Below are 21,728 nucleotides of genomic sequence, written 5' to 3' on the forward strand. Positions count from 1 at the left end.
TTAAATTGTAACTGTTATTCTAAGCCTTGGTTGAAGCACTTGGGCTTCAGAACAGTTGTTTTACATTAAAAAGGTTTGTGGTCTGCAGTTCTGCACTGTTGTGGCAGGACAGGTAGCTTACATCCTTCTAAGTTGGGAGTTGCTGATTGAAGGCTTAGTGTCTGTTATTCTAAAAGTGTATTAGTTCTGGTTTAAGCACTTGGGCTTTGGGCCAGTTATTTTACATTACGTAGGTGTGGTCTGCAATCTTGTGGGAGGACAGGGTAGATTCTGCCCTTCTGAGCTGAGAGTTTTTGGTTAAAGGCTTACTGTGCCTGCTTATTTGAACTGTTTCTTTCTGAAATTGGTACCCCTTGCTTGCTGCAGCATAGACTAAATTCAGACATGCTGAATATAGCTTTGTTTGTATAACTTGAGCACTAATCCAGACCATCTTTTTGGAGAAGGTTCCCCTGCACCCTAGTTGCAGGAGTGTGCAGTTAGAACTTGTCTGATCAAAGACTGCTTGAACAGGGCTCAGTTTTTAGCTTTTTATTGGTTAATTTGTTTAAATTGGTTTGCTCATTTGCTACTGTTATATTAAAAAAAACACACATATATATATATATATATATATATATATATATATATATATATATATATATATATATATATATATATATATATATACCCTTTATGCATCACCGCTTATCTAGGGTTAAACTATTCCCGGTGCCACAAAGTCTGTTCTTCAAAATTTCCCTTTGAACTAGCCAGTTTTTTAGTTTTAGCACTCAAATCTGTTTCTTTGAGATTAGCACTTGTTCAGAACTCATTGTAAGCACTAAATAAGCTACAAATTACTACAACACTCAACTTTCCTCACTTGTCTAGAGGAAAACAGTTTTTAGTACTTAATAAATAAGCACCTATCCAGACATGTCTAAGGGTCAGCTCCTGGTGTTTTCTCCTGTCTACCTGATGAATTTGGTCATCTTGTGGCAATGCAGCAATTGCCTCATGTACACAGACAACCCTCTCCTCCTACCACCCAACACTACAACCTGTGAGAGATGCACTTATATAGCCAAACTGGAAGCAAAGGTCTCTTCACCCAAGACTGGACTAGACAGTCAAGAGGAGAAGGTAAACATTTGCACCACACCACACTCATCACATAGTCCCTCAAAACCTACACCACCAAAATACAAACATAGAAACACAAAACACACACCTACATTCATGGAGGCTCTCAATAAAAATGTGCTCAAGCAACAGAGACCTCCAAAGCAGAAACACAAGCAATCTCCACCCCCCAACACAACACAAATGACACATAGCCCACAAACTCAGTGTGCCACTCAACCACAGCCCATAAGGCATAACAACGTACCCAACACTCTAGTCATAGGTGACTCTATAGTCAGGCACACTGATATTCCACTCACCAGGCTAAACAAGGAGAAAGATACTGTCAGCTACCTGTCAGGTGCCAGGATCTGCCACATAACACACGCACTTAGGTCACTCCACAACAAGTACAAATATGACTCTGTCATTGCCCATGCTGGTGAAAATGACCTGAGAGGTACCTCCCTGGACTATATGAAAAGAGACATGGAGGAGGTCTCCGATCTTGGAGCCCAGGCAAGTATGACCCTAGCCTTGAGTAGCATCTTGCCATCACCCAGAATGATACCACAGTACAAGGACAAAATGATTGACTTTAACAACTGGCAAAGCTTCCGGTGTCTTTCTAAGGGGATCCAGTATTTGTCTGCCTGGGATGACATGACTGACAGACCAAGATGCTTTGCCAGAGATGGCCTGCACCTGTCGCCCTTGGGATTCTGGATACTGGCTAAGGCTCTTGCCACCCCTATAATGCCTTTTTTAGGCAAGGTTCAAATGACAAATTCACCACCTTAACAGGTACAAGCAAGCAAAATCTGAAGGTAATGCTACTCAATGCTAGAAGTCTAAACTTCTAAATGCATTCACTCAAGGCACTCCTTAAAATGGAGAACATCGACATCTGTGCAGTGACAGAGACCTGGTTCAAGGCTCCAGAGAGCACCCCTGCATTACCAGGCTATAATTCATACCACACCTTTCGACCACCTAACCTGGACCAAAACAATAAAGGCAGAGGCGTGTCCATATTCATTAAGGATATCCACAGCTCCAGGCTAGTTGCTCAGCATAATGCATATGAGATTATCCAAGTGCAACTAACTCTGGGCAAGACTGCAATCCAAACTGTAACTTGCTATAGATCCCCCACCATGCCCCAGGATTCCCACTCCTCATTTCTTGATACACTGGAAAATATTAGGGTACAACCCAACACCCTAATAATGGGCGATTTCAACTACCCCACCATTAACTGGGAAAACTACTCATGTACCCACTCTTTTGCTCAACATTTTCTGGAATTCATACATTCCAAATGCCTTGGATCAACTTATCCACACCCCCATCAGGGGCAGCAATATCCTAGACCTGGTCATTACCAACATGGGCAACTGGTGTTCCACACCAGAGGTCAATTCCTTATTGGTCAGATCCGACCACAAGCTAATCACCCTAGACATCCACATCCTGCTGCAACCACCCATTAGGGAAACCACCATAAAACATTTCTCCAAAGCCAACTTCATGCTTCTTAAGACAGAAGTGGCAAACTTCATGACACCCATGCAGACAGACAATAGATGTACAACTGCTGAATCCTGCACAAATGCACTTTATAAGCACTTACATGAGTGCATGTATCATGCTATTCCTAACAGAGCCAAGATGCTATCCTCCAAAAAATAGGAAGCCAATCTGGTGGTCCTCTGCCATAAACAAACTCTACAACAGAAGAAAGAACTGTTGCAAAAAAGAATAAAATACCATGACTGGAGGAACACTGTGGTCAGCCTCAGTAAGAATCTGAGAGCCCTCATAAAATCCTCCAAAGCTAGTTACAAAAACAAAATTGCCACTGATTCTAAAAACAACCATAAAGCATTCTATAGCTATGTCAAGAATCTCAATGGCAACACTCAGTTCTGCTCTGAGTTACAGCCCAATGGCACTAAATATACGGAACCAACTGATATGGCCAACATCCTGGCAGATAGGTTCAGTGTTAACTTTACCCCCCTCTCATCCCCTAAAGGGCCCATCTCTATACCAGAAGAATGCAAAGTTCCTGTAATCACAGCTGCACAGGTAAAAACCACGCTCTCCAAAGCAAAGAACTCAGCATCCATGGGATCTGACAACATCTCAGGCTGCATTCTAGATGAACTGCAGAATGAACTGGCACCCCACCTAAGCATGATGTTCAATCATAGCCTCACCACAGGCTTTGTGCCCACTGAATTGCACACAGTGACGGTTATCCGACTCCACAAAGGGGGAGCGACCACAGACCATGGGAACTACCGGCCTATTAGCCTAGCGAGCTTGGTCTGCAAGGCCATGGCATGTATCATCATGGATCTTATACACAAAGACATTGGTAATGTCCAAACTCTGGACCCCACCCAGTTCAGGTTTGTAAAAGGCAGATCACATCTCCTAAACCTGATAGACTTCTTTGATGAGGTAAGGTGGTTCACACAGCCTATCTAGATCTCGCCAAGGCTTTTGACACCTTCCCCCATTCTAGAATTATAGATAAACTCACTAAACTAGGTATAAATCCCTACATCACAAGATGGGTTGCCAACTGGTTCACTGACAGAACCCACACTGTGAAAGTAGCAGACTTCAAAGCCGACTTCAGACCAGTGACAAGTGGAGTACCACAAGGTTCAGTCCTGGGTCCTCTCCTGTTTGGTATCTACGTTTCTGAAGTACAGGCTAACACAGAAGGTCTTTGGCTAACAAAGTTCGTAGATAACTGCAAACTAGGAGCCATAATCAAAACTCCTAACAATGTGGACATCCTACAAAAGGGCCTCACGGAGACAGATGCCTGGTGTCAAAGCCATGGCCTCAAGCCCAATGCCAAAAAGTGCATTGTCATCCCCTTTGGTAAAAACTCTGTGCCCATGAGCTACCACATAGGTGGCAGTCTACTTACCATCAAATGTGTGATAAGAGACCTTGGGCCACAGGTGGACAGTAGTCTCTCCTTTGATAATCACATCACCAAAGTAGTCAGGAAATCCTTCTACATGGCACACTTCATCGCAAAAGGCTTCTCAACCAGAAAAAAGAGGTCACTGTTCCCCTCTACTCGTCACTCATTAGACCCATTATAGAATACAACACCCGTTTTGGCATGTACCTCACAAGATATCTGCAACAACTGAAAAGGCCACAGAAATACCTCACAAAGAGGATTACTGGCCTCAAACAGATGCCCTACGCAGACCGTCTCAAAAAACTCCAGCTTTACTCCATTGCATATTGCCTACTCAGAGGCAATCTCTGCCTAACATACAAAGCTATGTCAAACCCAGAGCTGTTGGACATGCTTCACTTAAAGAAATCCCAGTCCCTCTGAGCTACATGCTCTATGGACCTAAACCTTGTCACTACAATAAACAGAACATGCTGGAGGGATAGATTCCTCACCCAGACACTTTCCATACTCTGGAACAAACTACTTATCTATATCAAACAAAGCTCCTCATTAGCACTCTTCAAGAAAAATCTTGATGATTGGATGGGAAATAGGAAATTCACCCCGGGGATCACCTCTGTGGCTCTGTTCGACAGGAGCACAAGAAAATAATTTTCTTGGGTGGAGAAAGCCAGGGTACCTTTTAGGCTAGGCTTATATAGGCCCTAGGGCCAAAAGCCTAGTACCTACCTATGAACCTATGAACCTATATGTGTGTTTGTTTACACTATACAAATATATATATATATATATATATATATATATATATATATATATATATATATATATATATATACATACAGAGAGAGAGAGAGAGAAATGTATGTGTGTGTGACTCTCTAAGTTTATTTTTACAAAAGAGCCCAAGATCTGCACTTCTTGGTTGCCTGATATTTAAATGAATCAAAACTAATGAATGCATTGCCTCTGATAAACATCAGTAATCTGATCCAAACTCATACAATTCCATTTATTCATTATTGCTTAATCTCAGCTAAAACTCAAAAAGCAGTTCAAAAGAAAATGGTGTCTTTACAAAGTATTTCTTGAGTTTTGGGTAAAATCAGATAAGTAAAAAATGTGTAGCCCATCTGAAGACCTGTCCTATTAACTTCCTATATATTCCAGTGTCATAACTTGTTATTTTTTTATACTGGTGCTTACTCTTTATTTACATGATCCGAAGAGAGATCATCAGCTCCTGTTTGCAAATAAAAACAATTTCCCAAAAAAAAAAAACACTTGCTAAGTAGTGGATAAAACCAGAAAGGAAACAAACCAAATGAATAGCTGTCTTGCCTGCCATTTCCTGCAGTTTCCGCTTTCCTGTGGCAGTCAATATCAAGGTAACGTAACCTTAACAAGACAGGCAATTATAAGCAACGCTGCTGGAGTACAGGCAGTGCACACAATTCTATCATGAGATCTCGGAGTGCAGCTTTTTTCACTACCAAAGATCATTCTGATTCTGTGTCATTTTTTTCTGATCTAGGTTTATCATACTATTTTTTTCTTCACCCGGTTTTGCCATCCAACATTTTTAGCTTACCTGTATGCATGCATAATTATCTAGTTCAGAACAATTCGGAAAGTAGCTATTTGTTTTATTGTTGAGGATGATATTTCCGGAAATGCTTCCACAATTTTTTTCATAAAGAGCATGGTGAATCTGTGTATCATACTTGTCAATTACAATGGTTTAAGCATAGCACCATGCATATCTTTTCTCCAATTGAATTCGTTTTTTCTTCACTTTTTTCTCATAAAGACAGATATGCTCAGGGACATATGCATTAAATAACTGATACTGTATAAGCTTATGCAAATATCCCTTATTACAAACTATATTGGGTTTAGCATCTAAGCACAATCTGTTTTTAAAAAATAAAAAATATCTTTGCTGTGATTTTCTAATAGCTATCACTATGATTTTTAATTTTTAGAAGTTGAGTGCTACACTTTGCACCTGTAGAAGTGCAAATACAATACTGAATACAGAACATTTTGAAAATATCTGACAGTCGGCTATGTCTTTAGCTTTCTGTTTGGGGACAGTAACCTGGTCTTATGGCTTAGTTTCCATGCATGTGAAAACAGTAGTCTAGACAAATAATGTCTTCCTCCCTCTCTGTCCCATAGCAGCCTTGTCACATGAAAAGATGGGATACCTACATAACATCAGAAAATAGTTTGAAATTAAAGCCATCTGTTCATTCTCCCTGTTGGCTTCGTGCCAGTAGATACAACGTTTCAGTGGAGCTGTTATTAAGGCATTTACAGTGTATGCTAGATGTCATCAAATCATTGCACACAATGTCTACTGGGTAGGAGAACATAGTAAGAAATATGTAAAACCTTCCTTGTGGCATGCAGGTGAGGAGGCACAAACACACTCTCAGCTGTCTGTAACTCCACAGAAAGTCCAGTCTTCTCACATGTTAGCCGATTTCCCTTAAAATTTGTGGTTATCTGTCAAATCATTGAGGACTTAAATCATTATATAATGATAGATGTTTGAGTTTCAGACTTCATGCCCTTCGGAGAATGCATGTTAATACAAAATTTATGTTATCATCATTTCAAGTTTATACATGCAATATTTTAAATCTGTCACTGATTTAAGCCCCCCCCCCCAACATACACATCATTTTTGTTTTGTCCAGAAATATTCTGTTAAGTGGTTGATGTGTATGAACACTCTGCCCATTAATTTATTTGGAGATGCTAACAAAAGATTCTCTGTTATACACATAATGATTTTAACTTTATCTTCACCACTTGCAATATACAGCATGGAAAACAAAAGTGCCTTTTTATTAACTAAGCAGAATTCAGTTTCTTTCAGCATCATTTGGGTTTTCTATTGTAGATAACTAGTTCTTGAGCAAAAAAAAAAAAAGGAAAACAGACTACACTTGATGCAAAAGTTTATCTGATAGTATTTGTATCGACTGTGGTCATAGCATAAAGCTTTGTATTAATATTGGCAGATTAATTTTCACTGCCTTGTAGTTCACACCATTAATGCTTATTACTACATATCAGTATAACTATTCTCCTTAGGCCATTTCCCCTCTTTTTGTGTGCATATGTGCGACTTCCATAAATGCCTTATTTTCTTTCAGTCCATAATTGTCTGTATTACAAAAATGGGTGCCCATCAATTATTTATTTTTGTTATTGTCCACCATAATTTAAATGTTTCAAAATAGTAAATTTATCAGCAATACAAAAAAGGCTGGAGCCACGGTTGTGCAGTGGTTAGCATTGTAGCCTCACAGTAAGAGGTTCTCCCATTTGATTCTTGGCTGGAGTGCCTTCTGTGTGGAATCTGCATGTCCTCCCCGAGGTCGAGTGATGTTAAAGACATGCAGGTAGGTGTGAGCGTGAAAGGGTGTGCTTTCTTTGAAGGTTGGGCATTGGTCTGGCAACTTGGCACAGTCAAAATCCACTGCCAATCATTAGAGGACCGGAGTTCCACTGTGGTGTCCCCTAACAAGGAAAAGCTGAAAGGACACTACATCAGCAATACAAAAAGGGAGAAATGGATGCTATTGCATTTGGAGAACTTCATGAATTAATTTTGCAATGCCAATGAAAAAGGATTAGGGTTGAAATAAAAGTCTTGCAATTACACCAGTCAGTGGGTACAGCTCTTAACCTCCTACCCTCTGCTATTTATTTATTTGTTACTTGATTGAATCTCACAGAAGCATGCCTTTACAATGATTACTGCATGAGCACTGTGGTTAGCTTCAGAAGTGGACATAAATTAAACTGTACCAAATTATAAAGGCACAGACTACTGTGGTGTGGGTAGGAACTGCACAAGAAAGCATTTCAGTAAACACTCTCACCTATGATGGGCCTAATTCGAGCCATCAAGTAGATGGCCAAGACTCTGTGCTACCGCCCTCAGTATTCTGCTGTTCTAGATGACTACCACTTATTAGAAACATATGCAAGTAAGTTTGCAGCATTTTTTCAGGGAATATGGACCCTCTCCCTGATCCCTGTGGGGCTCTACCCCATGCCTTCAGGCTCTATATATACCATCTCTGATGTTAGATTAAGTTTGAGAAAAAGACAAAGGACTCAATTCCATTTTCCCCCTAACATAGTATGACCTCTGAGGTAGTAAGTAGTGCATTTATAGAACAGGGGGTTTGGAAGCAAAGAACCCACAGGGGGGTGCTGTGTCACTACAAAAATCATACCATTCATGTTACCAAAAATTAAGTGTATTATGATGGTGTACCTCACATGAGTAAGATAATCTGACACAGACCAATTGCAATGTAAATAAATCAAAGTGATGTCTGTGAAATCTGCTTTTGCAAAATGTTTGTCTTATAAGAAGGGATTATACATCTCAGCCTCTTCTGAAAAAAATCTCAAGGCATGTGTCACAAGATCTTCAGTATGTTAAACTAGAGTTTAAAATGTCAGAAGTTTAGTATAATTTAGTGAAGCAACAAGATTCAAACTAAAAGTTTTTAAGTACAAGGTTTCTGAACAAAATAATATTCTTTTAGCTTGTAAAACATTTCTAAGAATTGGTCCACGTCAGTTCTTTCTTCAACAGTACCTGGATAAATATCACAAAATAATGCATTTTCATTCATTACTACATCTAACAGTAAGACGCTGTCCGGTTCGATTCTCAGTTAGAGCGTCTTCTGCGTGGTGACATGCGTGAATGGGCGTACCTTCATTGAAGGTTGTGCATCAGGGCTGGTAACTCGGCACGTAAAAATCTACTGCCAATCATTAGCGGACCGGAGTTCCGCTGTGGCAACCCCTAACCAGAAAAAGCCGAAAGACACAACAACTACATCTAAAGTATAAGCTTTATTCTGCCAATGCAGTCAAAGTTTTTTTAATCTTTCAGGTGAAAATAATGTTTCAAAGTCAGTACTTTTGCACGGATAGTATTTCAGAGAAAAATACAATAATGAGATCAATGACAATAATAAGAAAGGGCCACACTTTCAGCAGCCCGATCAACTCGGTGCATATTTTTATGTGCCATGTGCATTAAGAGGTAGGAATTCATTAGGAAAGATTATTGTCCACATTACTGGCAAAGAAAATCACTCCCACAACCTCTAAAAACTGAAAACAAAACAAAGCATTACAAAGTATTTACAACTTAGTTTATGTAGGCAGACTATGCTGCCTTGAACTTCTCAATGTGAAGGCAAGCACTCATTTCCCTGATCTACATAGACATAAATCTGGGTCTGTACTATATATTCGAAGCTTCAAAATTTCAAATCTCATATATTCGACAACATATGAGTGAAACTTGAATCTTCGAATATATAATAAAAATGTAAAAAAAAAAAAAAAAAACATACCTTAATGCTTTGAACAGGGTGGCAAGCCCCCCTGTAACCCCCACATGGAGGGCTGTGCTCCCCACACCCCCCTACTTAAATATATCAACTCCGAGACCGCACTTCAGTGCAGAAAAGGGAAATTTTCCCATTCTGCACGTACAGAGCAGTTGCCTTTCACTTTCGAACTTTTCAAAGTTCGATCATATGGTGTCGACCATATTACATTCAAACTTTGAAACATTCGATAATTTAATAGGGACCCCATAAATCTATATCTATTATATTTAGGAGTGCTGAATATGGTCAATGTGCTGTAAGGCCAACATCTGTTTTGTTGGCACACTTTAGTCGACAAAGCAAATGGTTGACAGGTTTATGAGGGTTAGAAATATGCCTTTTCCCAAGTAGTGTGTTCTCTTGGATTTAGTATATATAAATAGCAAGCGGTGTTGGGGGTGCAGTCCCCCCACATGGGAGTGCCAAGTCTCCATGGAAAAAAATGTGTTTTATTGTTGCATGCTCCAAGGTTATTCCTATGAAAATGTGCAATGATGTGTCAATTTTTGTGTGTGGGTGTTGACATTAGTGATGTGGGCATTTTGTTTACATTATTTAAAGTACTTCCATATATGTACATATATATATATATATATATATATATATATATATATATATATATATATATATAGATCTACACACACACACACACACACACACACACACACACACACACACGGATCATGGTCAAATGGGGTCCTAAGCAGGGTAATGCATCAGGCCCCCTTCCCACAGCCCCCCCCCCACCCAGTCATTCCAATGTCCCATTACTTGGCTATTTTCTCCCCATTTACCATAAACACTGTTCACACCTCTCAGTGTACATACTATTTTCTTCTTTACTTCTACAAGTATAGATATTTGGATTTAATTTTAACTTTTATTTTAATTTTATAGCACAATCATTATTATATATTTGCTAAACAAAACAATAGTCTCACAATATAAGCAGACATATAATTAAGAGCAAACTTCTATGCCTTTGAAACTCACATTCATTGGAATGACATTAAAACCCACATTCAAAGAAAATACATCTGGCCAATGGCAAATTAAATTCAGCTTTGGACTGTTTTCAAACCATAGGCCTCTTGCACACAGATTCACCTTACTGATTGTATTAGATTACATTCTTTACAACACCACTTGTTCGAGTCTGTCTTAAATTTGTGGTTTTGAACATTTTTTCCAGTAAACAATGAAACAAAACATACGTATGAACCAATAATGATAAAGCTGCCCATTTCAGAAAATTTCAGCCATAAAAGGCTACTCAAACTTCTATCATTACAATCCACCAGTTATCAGTCAATATGTACAATATCTGTAGAAGTAAAACTCATCTAAATAATTCCACATTTAAAATATCTGTAACTAATGAAGAGGTTGCAACTAGCAAACAACTTTATATTTCAGCGTTTCATCTATAAATTCAGTGCCTGCTGCCCTTGAAGAATAAATTGCATATGCTACCTTAAAAAAAATAGTAAGCTGCTAATATCACAACAGGAAGTGGCAAACCAACAACAGTTTCATAGTTACAAGACATCTCATCCAAAGGAGGACACACTCTGGACTGCAGCACCTCACCCCACCCTTAGAGTACAACACAGTATTAGCATTCTATTTCTATTGTGTGGGAGTAGTACCCACATACTTCAACATGAAAAGCAAGTATGCCACCTGCTCTGCTACTAAAATTGCTGTTAACTTCTCTAACACAAACAGTAACGACCATTTGCTAAACAAAACAGTTGCACATTGAAAACAGACTTGGCATGAGCAGCAGTAAACTTCTCTTCCCTTGAAGCTCATAGTTCTTTGAAAATGCACTGACACTCAAATCACAATTCCTAGAAAATACACTTAAACTAGTAGTCTGGTAGTTGGTAAAGAGGATTCAGGCTCTTGTCTCCAATAACTAAGGTACAGGATTTGAGCTAGAGTTAGGTTAAATTAACTGTCAGACTTAACTAGAGCATTACACACATAGGTGGTTTTACTCAAGGTGGGAAAATGGAAAAATTTGAAAAAGAACTTCAAAGTTCTGCTTCTCCCTTCTGTCTGAGCATATTACAAAACTGACAGTCTGACAAAGTCAGTGTTCACTTCCCTGGATACACGGTAACAGCAATCTTTGTGCTGTAATGTTCTGAAATCACTGAAACATGGCTTGACAAACATTACAGGCTTCCCCAAGGAAAGATCCTGTTGTTGCATGCATCTTTGCCAGTTAACAGCTTTTGACACAACAAGACCAGAACACTTTTAAGGAATCTCTAAAAATGTAGTGAAATGATTTGCAAAGCCACCCACAAACTCCAAGCTCACCCCAACTATAGTGATTTAGAAATTCACTAAACTGTTTAAATGAAACACCAGACCAATTGCATTTGACTTAAGTTGTCTTCTGCCAGTAACTGATGCCCATTTAATAAATATTTCTCCAGCTTATGGCACAGATGAAATGTTAAAGTCTTTATTCCAGTACTGCTGAGTGCAGACAGTTGTGTTAAAGCAAAATGTGTGCCCTGTTTCAGATACTTCAATGCAGTCAGTGATTTACTAACAATAACTTCAGATTTTAATTTTAGCAGGGATTTCTTCCGCTTCTTCCTACAGAATTACCTCCTTTAGAATACTTATATTATTTCTGGCATTTTATAGATAGATCAATAGATAGATTGATAGATAGATATACACATACATACTCACATCTATCAGTTAAACTTACTGTTACTACACTTTCTTCTGCTCCACCCTCTAACCCACAAAATTAATGGTAATACAACTGGTTATTATTGTTAGTTACCCACAATTCTGTGTCCTCATGTCCTTATGAGATGAAGAACATTGCTTGAAAGAAACTTATATTTATATTTTCCTAATAAATACCAAATGGCACTCATACAGACTGATTCTGTATGCACACATTTTAGAAAATATATGATAATCATCAGCAACTTTTCTTTACAGTGTTGATAACAGTTATTAAAATGTGGTGATAAAATGCATAGGTCTGCAAAACAATGTATGCTATACCAAACCATATACATTGTCACTATACCATCATTCTAGTAATTCCCACAATCAAGAAGAATTCATTATTCATTTATTAATTTAATTTATAGTACTGGTGATGTCTTATTGAAATAGTTTACTAAGATGATAAACCTTTCTCATATATTTTCATCACACTTAAGAGTCAATATATCCCAGAAATAACTATGCCATTGAGGAGTTTAAGGACTGTGTTTGCAGTAGTAGGGTCTATATCACATCGTCAAACTTGTATAAATTCGAATGATGTAATATAGAACCCAAAAGTCCAAAACCGCACAATAATGAACACACAGAACAGTGATTTTTTTTTTTCCCAGGGAAAAAAAATCACTGTTCCCTAACAAAAAAAAAAAAAACATAAACCTTAAACTAAAACTAAAGTGGGGTGCTTTGCCCCCCACACCCCCCAACTTAAATATGCAAACTCTGAGATCGCACCACAGTGGAGGAAATAGCAAAACACCGAAAACAGCCCACTGATTTTTTTTCCATGGGAAAAAATCAATGTGCCATGGCTTTGCTTTTTTTGTGTTTCGGACTTTTGGGTTCGATTTTACATCGTTCAGATTTATACAAGTTCAACGATGTAATATAGACCCGCAATAGTATAATGCAACAGAATCTAAAATTAAGGCTGTGTTAAATTTTGGTTTAATAAACACCATATCAGGTCCTCTCACAGAAGCACAGATTTTAAGCTTGGAGGAGCATGACTGCTCTGGATCCTCACAGATGAAATTCTTTCAAATGAGTATGAAAGACATGATGTCACTAGCCCTCTTTGTAGTCCTCTTACTCATGCTTTCAAGCTTGTAGACCACTCCATGTTACTCACTTGATCCTTTTAGAAGTCAGCCCACAAGACTGAACTAGGTTCAAATATTTCCATTCCTGTAGAAAATGTAGTTATAATTGGATCTGCTAAATCTCCAGGAGCTCCCATCCCATCAAGTATAGCACAAGCCTCCATTCTAGCATCGCTTGTCTTTTTGTTTTTTATTGACAACCTCAGCTATACTCTTCACACTCCAACTAAATGTTATATGCAGATGGTATGGTGATCTGTAGAGCCATCACAAATCATTGTAACCAGACCTCTCAACCATACAGAATTCCTCTGTATTTACTGTTTTAGAGGTCAGAATAATGGGGTGCCACGACTTCCTGAGTGGCCCCTTTAATTTCTGAATTTCCCAGGTCATTTTTCAAAATTTTTTTTTTTGGGGGGGGAGCAATTTTGCTGATGTCATGACCTGAAGGGGCACATGTAATGATGTTAGCTTTATGAGCAGTGCCAGCCTTTCAGAATTTGGCTGGAGGGGGTGTGTCTGTGTTTATTAATGTGTTATCTGTGCTCTTTCTTCCACCTGCACAAGAGATTGCCATATTGCAAGTATTATTGCTGCTGTAAGGAGGATCCTGGTCACATCTGTGCTCTTCCTGTCTGCCCGCAAGCCGTTTGAAAGTTCATATTGCAGCTGGAGTTATCCATTCACTGTGTGTGTGTGTGTGTGTGTGTGTGTGTGTGTGTGTGTGTGTGTGTGTGTGTGTGTGTGTGTGTGTGTGTATGAGTGAAATGCCCCAGTTAGGTATTGTTAGGATTACTCAGGCTCAAACCGTGTACCTTGGGTACAAAAAGCAAGAGCCTGAATTTTCTACCCATACCACCACTTGTGAATCAAGGAGCTGATGATTCCATAGCTCTCAACTGTCCAGATTTTCATAGAATGTTTGGCTCATACTTTTGGTCTGTTTCTTTGAAAATTTGTGGTTTTCTGGCAAATAATTTAGAACTGAATTCAATAAACAATGATAGCCATTTGAGTTTCAGTCATCCTCTCTATCAGGAAATGCATGGTAGCACAAAATATTTTGTCTGTTCTTTAATTTGCGTTTAAAAGTTGGTACCCCACAATTCCACCAGAGTGGGTGGGATTATATAATTCTGTATGCAAATATATGTTAATCACCATACAGATTTGTACCTTTTTTCATGTGCCTTTGTCCAGATTTTTTGTGATTTCAGGTTGAGAGGTATGATTGTGACATAAAAATACAGCTACAAGATGATCTTCGCTCTCTCTCTCCCTCTGTACACCTGGCTCTCTTCCAATAAACACCTTCTCAGTCTCAGCAAACAATGCTGAAAATCTCTGACACTCATCAAAAACTGATAAAAACCCATTAAATTTCAGATTTCAAATTTTCTCCTCCCTCTACTAGAGCTTCCATAGGCAAAGATGTACTACTTGCACAAATGGAATATTGCAGACACTGCATCTAAATCCACCTCTCCTCGATAAAAACTTTCAGACAAAATTATTTCATATCTAACAGATCCCTGAATATCACAGTCTCACAATCAAAAAAGCTACCTGGATACCTATAAAACTAGGCAATGACCTCTTTCTAGGATCCTTAATCTTTAAAGTACTTCATTTAGACACCCCCCACTCCACTATCCATGAAACACTTTACCATAACTCCCACCTACAGCCTCAAAAGTCAGTTTAAGACAGGAATAGTTTTGCAAGCTCCATGAACTAAACTTCTCTGACAGCATCCAGACTCTAGCATGAGCTCCACATCGCATTAAAATATATTTCCAAATATGAAACATTCAGACAACAATTAAAGCATTTCTTTGAAAAAACAGCCAGTGTAAAAGCCATAAAGTAGGCCATACAACATAAGAATTCCTTAGTTGTTCGACCAGTCATAGGAAACCTCTTTCTATTTAAATAGTTAGCCAGTAATCCAATATAAACTCTACATACTCAATATTTTGGTCTTTCGTCACTTACTTACCCCTCATGTCAAATCTTTTTTTCCTACTGATTCTGTTAAAGCTTTATACATGTTTAGAAAGAATTTAATGCATTGTCATATTATCTACTGCACACGTGTGTATGTGTGTGTGTGTGTGTGTGTGTGTGTGTGTGTGTGTGTGTGTGTGTGTGTGTGTGTGTGTGTGTGTGTGTATCTATATATGTATCTGTATATACATCTATATCTATATATGGGTCTACTTCAAAACACTGAATTACTATAACAGTGAACCACAAAACATTGAAACCATAACATAGAAAACACATAACACTGAAAGTTTAAATGATTGTATCCCATAACATCGAATGTTACAATTTACACATTAGTAATATCTCCTCTACCTTAAACATAACTAAACCGGCAAACACACTTGATTCAATGTTTCTGCAGGGGGGAGCCCCCCTGTGACCCCCACACCACCTGCAAATTAAATATACCAACTCCAAGATCACACTAGTGTGGAGACAAGGTAAATTTTCCCATTCCCCACTGTATTGCAATCTGCATACAGAATATACAAATATCTCAAACATGTACCTCTATTTTCCTGACAAGACATACATACTGCCAAAATAAAAACTTACTCCCATACTCACTTATACCATCACTTTCCACAACACTAACATGACTTCTTTCAAACTAATAAATCCATCACTCAAACACAACAATGCTTAACCATTATATGATAAACTTTTACTATACAACTTGACAATTTCTCTTAAACTGCAAAACGTACCATCCGCCATGTTTGTTTATTACATACTAAAACTGCTTAAACTGATACAACAAAATTAATACTTTATACCATAACCATGTCAAATTTTCATTGATATAAGACTGAATTATTTAAATTTTCATTGTTATATGTTCTAACTTTTCAGTGTTATGAATTTCTTTGTTATGGTCTCAATGTGGTTCAACTTTATAGTAATTCAGTGTTTTGAAGTAGACCATTACATATATATATATATATATATATATATATATATATATATATATATATATATATATATATATATATATATATATATATATATATATATATATGTATATGGGTTCAATTTATAATTTCGAAATACTGAAATACCGAATTTCAGTATTTAGAAATCATAAAGTTGAAAACTGAAAATCACAAAAGTGCATAATCGTGAATTCAAATATCTCGAATTCATGGTTATGGCTTACGGTACATGATGTGCAGTGTTGGGAGTGTATCGTGTATGGATGTAGGTGCAATTGGAGGTAAGTGAGTGCTTTGTAAGGGTTATGTGTGGGAGTTTGAGTGTGTCTGAATGTGTGGATGTATGTATATGTGTGATGTTTGTGTGTGTGTGAGGGACTGTGAAATGTGTGGGTGTGTGTTTCCTTTTTGTGTCTGTCTGATTTCAAAGTTAGTATATATAAGTAGGGGGGTTTGGGAGTACAGGGGAGGCTTGCCCCCCTTCTTACATGTAGTGTAGGTTTGTTTGTTTCTGTTTGTGTGTGTTTTGTTTGTTGTAGTGTGCGTTGGACGATGTATGTGTTGTGTGGTGTATGGTTTGTATGTGTTCATGGTTGTGTGCTTCGCGATTGTGTGCTGTTGGGATTATGGGTGTTCGACTTTATGATTTCGAAATACTGTATTTCAGTATTTTGAAATTATAAAGTGAATCTATATATATATATATATATATATATATATATATATATATATATATAAGTAGATATATAAAATGTATCAAAATATACCTAACTTGCTATAATTTTAGTTGTAGTGGTACAGCCTGGGTGGGGACTGAAGTTCATCACTGTTGATGAGTGCCCTTCTCAGGTAAACAAAATGAGACAATAATACCTTAACAAGCGCCTTCTTCAGAACTGTTTATTATCACTATGTCTGGGTTTAATTCTCGACATAAGCTCCCAGACCTAATGTAGATTTGATTCTGGACATTACTTTCCATCTGTGGTAGTTCCCATCCCAAATAAAATTTATTAGCATTCAGAGAGAGGGACATGGCTGTCCCTTCATTCTAAATCACTTCTTGTATATTAAAGCAAAATGTTCCTTTCTGGCATACTGTTTTGCTGCACTACTACTTCACAGATTTTTGCTAGGCTAACTACCCTCATGGGTTATTTTAAGCCTAGCCAATAAACTCATGTGAGAATCAAACCCTGCACCTTGTGTCTGTTAAGCAAATATCTTAAGCATTATGCCAACTATTTTCTAGAGCCTAAAATAAAGATAAATCAAAACAATTAGTAATGATACACTATAGTAATGCAAGATTTTGAACTGCTCAGTACCTTATTTTTATAATCGTGCAAGCATATACACTGTAGTTATATGATTACAGTATAGAATTAATTCATCAAGCTATATTTGCTGAGAGCTTCAAAACTGTCATGTTCAAAAACTAATAAAACTAATGTATGAGCAGGATTTAAAGATGTCCTGTACCATATGCATGGTTCCTACTTCCACCATGCACAAAATACATAAGTGGATATTTTAACTAAAGCAAAAATTATGTACAGTTGCAGTGTTTTGAATCAAGGGGATCTGCCTTCCCAGTGCATACACATTTATAAAATACTTTTCAAAACATGCATTTTCAAAGAAGGATTTTTTAATGTTCTAATGACTGACCCAAATGATTCAAAACTTTTTTTCAGAATTCATACAAGTTTTTTTTTCCTGGAATATTAACTGGGTTTCAGGTGATATAGAAGGCAGAATGATATTCCAATATACTGAACAATACATGTCTGACAGATGTACACACAAGTACAGCAGACAGCATTGCTGCTTCACACCTTTTGGTTCTCTATTGAACTTCATAGGTGGGACACACATTCTATGGTGTCTGCATGCCCACCTGTTGTAGGCACTTTTTTTTTTTTTGGTTGCCCAGTTTCCTACATCCTAGAGGCATGCTGTTTGTTAAACTGACTGCAGAATAAAAATCTAATCTAAAAAAATTAAAATCTAATCTAATCTAAAAAATGTTAAGTGCTCTTCCTTGGTAAAGATTTTTGCACGAGCTTCACATCATTCTAAAAGATATTCCCAAATATAAAGCATTCAGACAACAATTAAAGTGATCCAGGCTTCGAAGATGACTGCATATTGAGTAACAGCTTAATTTCAACTCTCCCAGTGTGAAAACAAAAACCCATAAGAGCGCCATTAAACTCGTCCCTTTGGCTAAATTTCAATTAATGGCTAGTAAGTGAACTGACTAAATACCAGCAAAAAAGAAATTCAGAGAACCTGAAAGAAAATCAATCACAAAAGGTAATGAAAAAACACTGACTAGGAAGAATAATGCAGCTATTCAGCATAAAGCAGCATAAACTCCAGCTTTGGTGCAAGACATCACTTCCAGTTACCTAGAGGAAAAAGTCAAATGCACTCAGAGCTGAATAAAATAAATGAAACACTGAAGGAATATATCAACTCAAACAAAAGGCTGGAAAAAAGGGAAAAAGCTTTAAACAGATATTCAGATGAGATGATGAAACAGCAAAAATCAGAAATCAAAATGAAGAAAAGTCTGGCTGAATATGAGACTGCTCAAAAAGTGCTTCAGAAAAAACAGAATTAGTGAAGAGAGCATGTAGGAAAACCTGAGATTTTCTATTGTACGAGAGAAACTGGAAGGAACAGACTGTATTAATTTTATGAAAGAAAAAATAAGCCACTGGACTGGTATTCCACAACAGCAGTTGTTAATTGAAAGGGCACATCATGTGTCTGCTCCAAATCTGTCCATGAGAAAGCAACCTAGACCTTTAATAGTAAAGGTGCATTCCTACCAACAGGAGGAGTTGATTCTCACAAAAGTGTGGTAGAAGGACAAAGTACAAAATGTGGGAGACAGTAAACTGTTTATGGAAAATGATTACTTACTGTACACCAGGCAGAAGAGGAATACATTTATTAAAGTAATCAGGGAATGTTGAGAAGCAGGCATGAAATTTAAACTGCCCAGCTATCTTCAGAATATTCTTTCCTAGAGGGACAAAATTATTTTTTGATACAGAACAGGTGAAGAAGGAAATACAAAAGTGTATCCAACAAAAACAGAGCTGTGAAACAGAAGGAGATTCTCCTTCTTGTTTTTCTGGTAAGAAAGATGACAGAGAGACTGTCTCAGTGAAACCTTTCCAATGTTTCAACAGAAAATGCTTGAGAGACAGAAATAAGCACAAGATGTGGCTAGAAAAACTAACAGTATGTTGGAAATGAAGCAGAGACTGGATTTCGGAGATGAAGGTAAAAAGGAATAAAACCAGCAACTTGGAAATTGACAAGTAAATGTGGGATTAAAAAACATTAATTTCTACAACATGACAGAAGAAGAAAACCTGGAAATATTGGAATTTTATGACTGAGTTAGACCACATTATGCATGCACTCAGGTCACTGGACCACAATTATCAATATGACTCAGTCATAGTCCATGTGGGAGCAAATGACCTGAGACGTACCTCCCTAGACTACATGAAGAGAGACATCATAGAGCTCTTGGAATGTGTGTTTCAGGCTGGTATGAGCCAGCATTGAGCAGCACTTTACCTTCTCCAAGGATGATGCAACAATATGAACGAAAGATGATTGACTTTAATAATTGGCTTAGTTTCTGGTGTCATTCTAAGGGGGTGTAATATTTGTCAGCATGAAAGGAGATGGTCAGGAGAGCATGCTGCTTTGCCAGGGATGGTCTGCACCTCTCCCCTCTGGACTTTTGAATATTAGCTAAAACATCATCTTCCCCCATAGTGCCTTTTTTAGGCAATGCCAAACTGGAAGTACTTCCAACATAGCAAATCAAAACCAAGAAAATCTAAAGGTATTACTGTTCAATGCTCGGAGCCCAAACCAAAAACTCCACTCCCTGGAAGCTCTCTTTATCCTAGAGAATGCTGAAGTCTGTGTGGTGTTTGAGATGTGGTGTAAAGCCGCAGAGAGCACACCAACAGGGCAAGGTTATAATGCCTTCCGCACATTTAGACCAGCTACTTCTCAGGCAGGGACTAAAGGTAGAGGTGCCTCTATTTACATCAAATGAATATACTTCAAGGCTGGTCAAACAGGACAATGCACTTCATTTGCTCCATGTTGAAATCACCATAGGTAAAAACCAACACCACTTCCTTGCAAGCTATAGGTCCCCCCTCTATGAACCAGGAAACCCATACCATGTATTTCAACTTATTAGAAACAATAACCATCCAACCCAATACCATATTCATGTGTGACTTTAATTACCCCTCTATTAACATCAAATATACATGCACAGAGATTCCTGGATTTTGTAAACCTAAATGCCCTGGACCAGATAGTCAATACACCACCCAGGGGTGCAACCTCACTGGATCTGGTCCTGACTAATATGGGAGAGTGCTGCACACACCACTACTGTAATCCCTTCCCTGGTAAGGTCAGACCACAAAATGGTCTCATTTGAAGTAAAAATAAAATCAGGACCCCCAGCTCAACCAGGAATATTCTGGAAATATTCTAAGGCTAACCTCCTGCTATTAAGTGAGAATCTAGCAACAGTTCAAGCCCCTATAAACCCTGAGAACACTACTGCCTATGCAGAACTGTTCACAGAAATCCTGTACAAGCAAGTTAGTAGCTGCATAGAGGCAGCTGTACCCACCAGGAAGAAGCACAGAACTAACTCAAAAAACAAGTCAGTCTGGTGGAATCACAAAATCAATCGGCTGTATAATAGGAGGAAGAAAATCATGGCAAACATTAGGAGGTGCAGCACCCAGAATGAAACAAAGTACTCTCATCAAACTAAACAAACAACTCAGAGGACAAATAAAGTCTACCAATGCCAAATTTGAGGCAAGGTTGGCCTCCCAGGCCAAGGACAACCCCAAAGCATTCTTCAGCTATGTCCACAACCTCAAAGGCAATACACAGTTGTGTGCAGAATTCATTGTAAATGGTGCCACCTATACTGAGTCAAAAGATATAGCAAACTCAAACCTCCTGACTGATAAATTCAACTCCAACTTTATTCCTCAATCCCCCTCAACCTTCCCTCATGAAATATCAAATATAACTCCCCCTACTATCACTAGGGAATAGGTCCTTAATGTTCACTCTATGACCTAGAACACTCCATCAATGGGCCCAGACAATATCCCAAGATACCTTCTAAATAGCATGAAACATGACCTGTCAGGGCCTCTGTAATTACTATTTAACTGTAGCCTCCAAACAGACTTCTTGTCTCATGAATGGAGAAAGTCGTCATCCCTCTGCACAAAGGTGGGCCATCTACAGACCCTGGAAACTACAGACACACACGTCTCACTAATCTTATATG

General features: G+C 38.1%; 1 protein-coding gene across 1 annotated transcript in view; it reads right to left on the bottom strand.

The window, feature by feature from the left end:
• Positions 1-21,728, bottom strand: part of LOC122815689 (copine-8) — a 3,116,673-nt gene that overhangs the window by 2,246,914 nt on the left and 848,031 nt on the right. The window lies entirely within an intron of this gene.

Source organism: Protopterus annectens, chromosome 11.part0, assembly GCF_019279795.1.
Source record: "Protopterus annectens isolate FY-2018-M chromosome 11.part0, PAN1.0, whole genome shotgun sequence".
Taxonomy (NCBI): Eukaryota; Metazoa; Chordata; order Ceratodontiformes; family Protopteridae; genus Protopterus; species Protopterus annectens.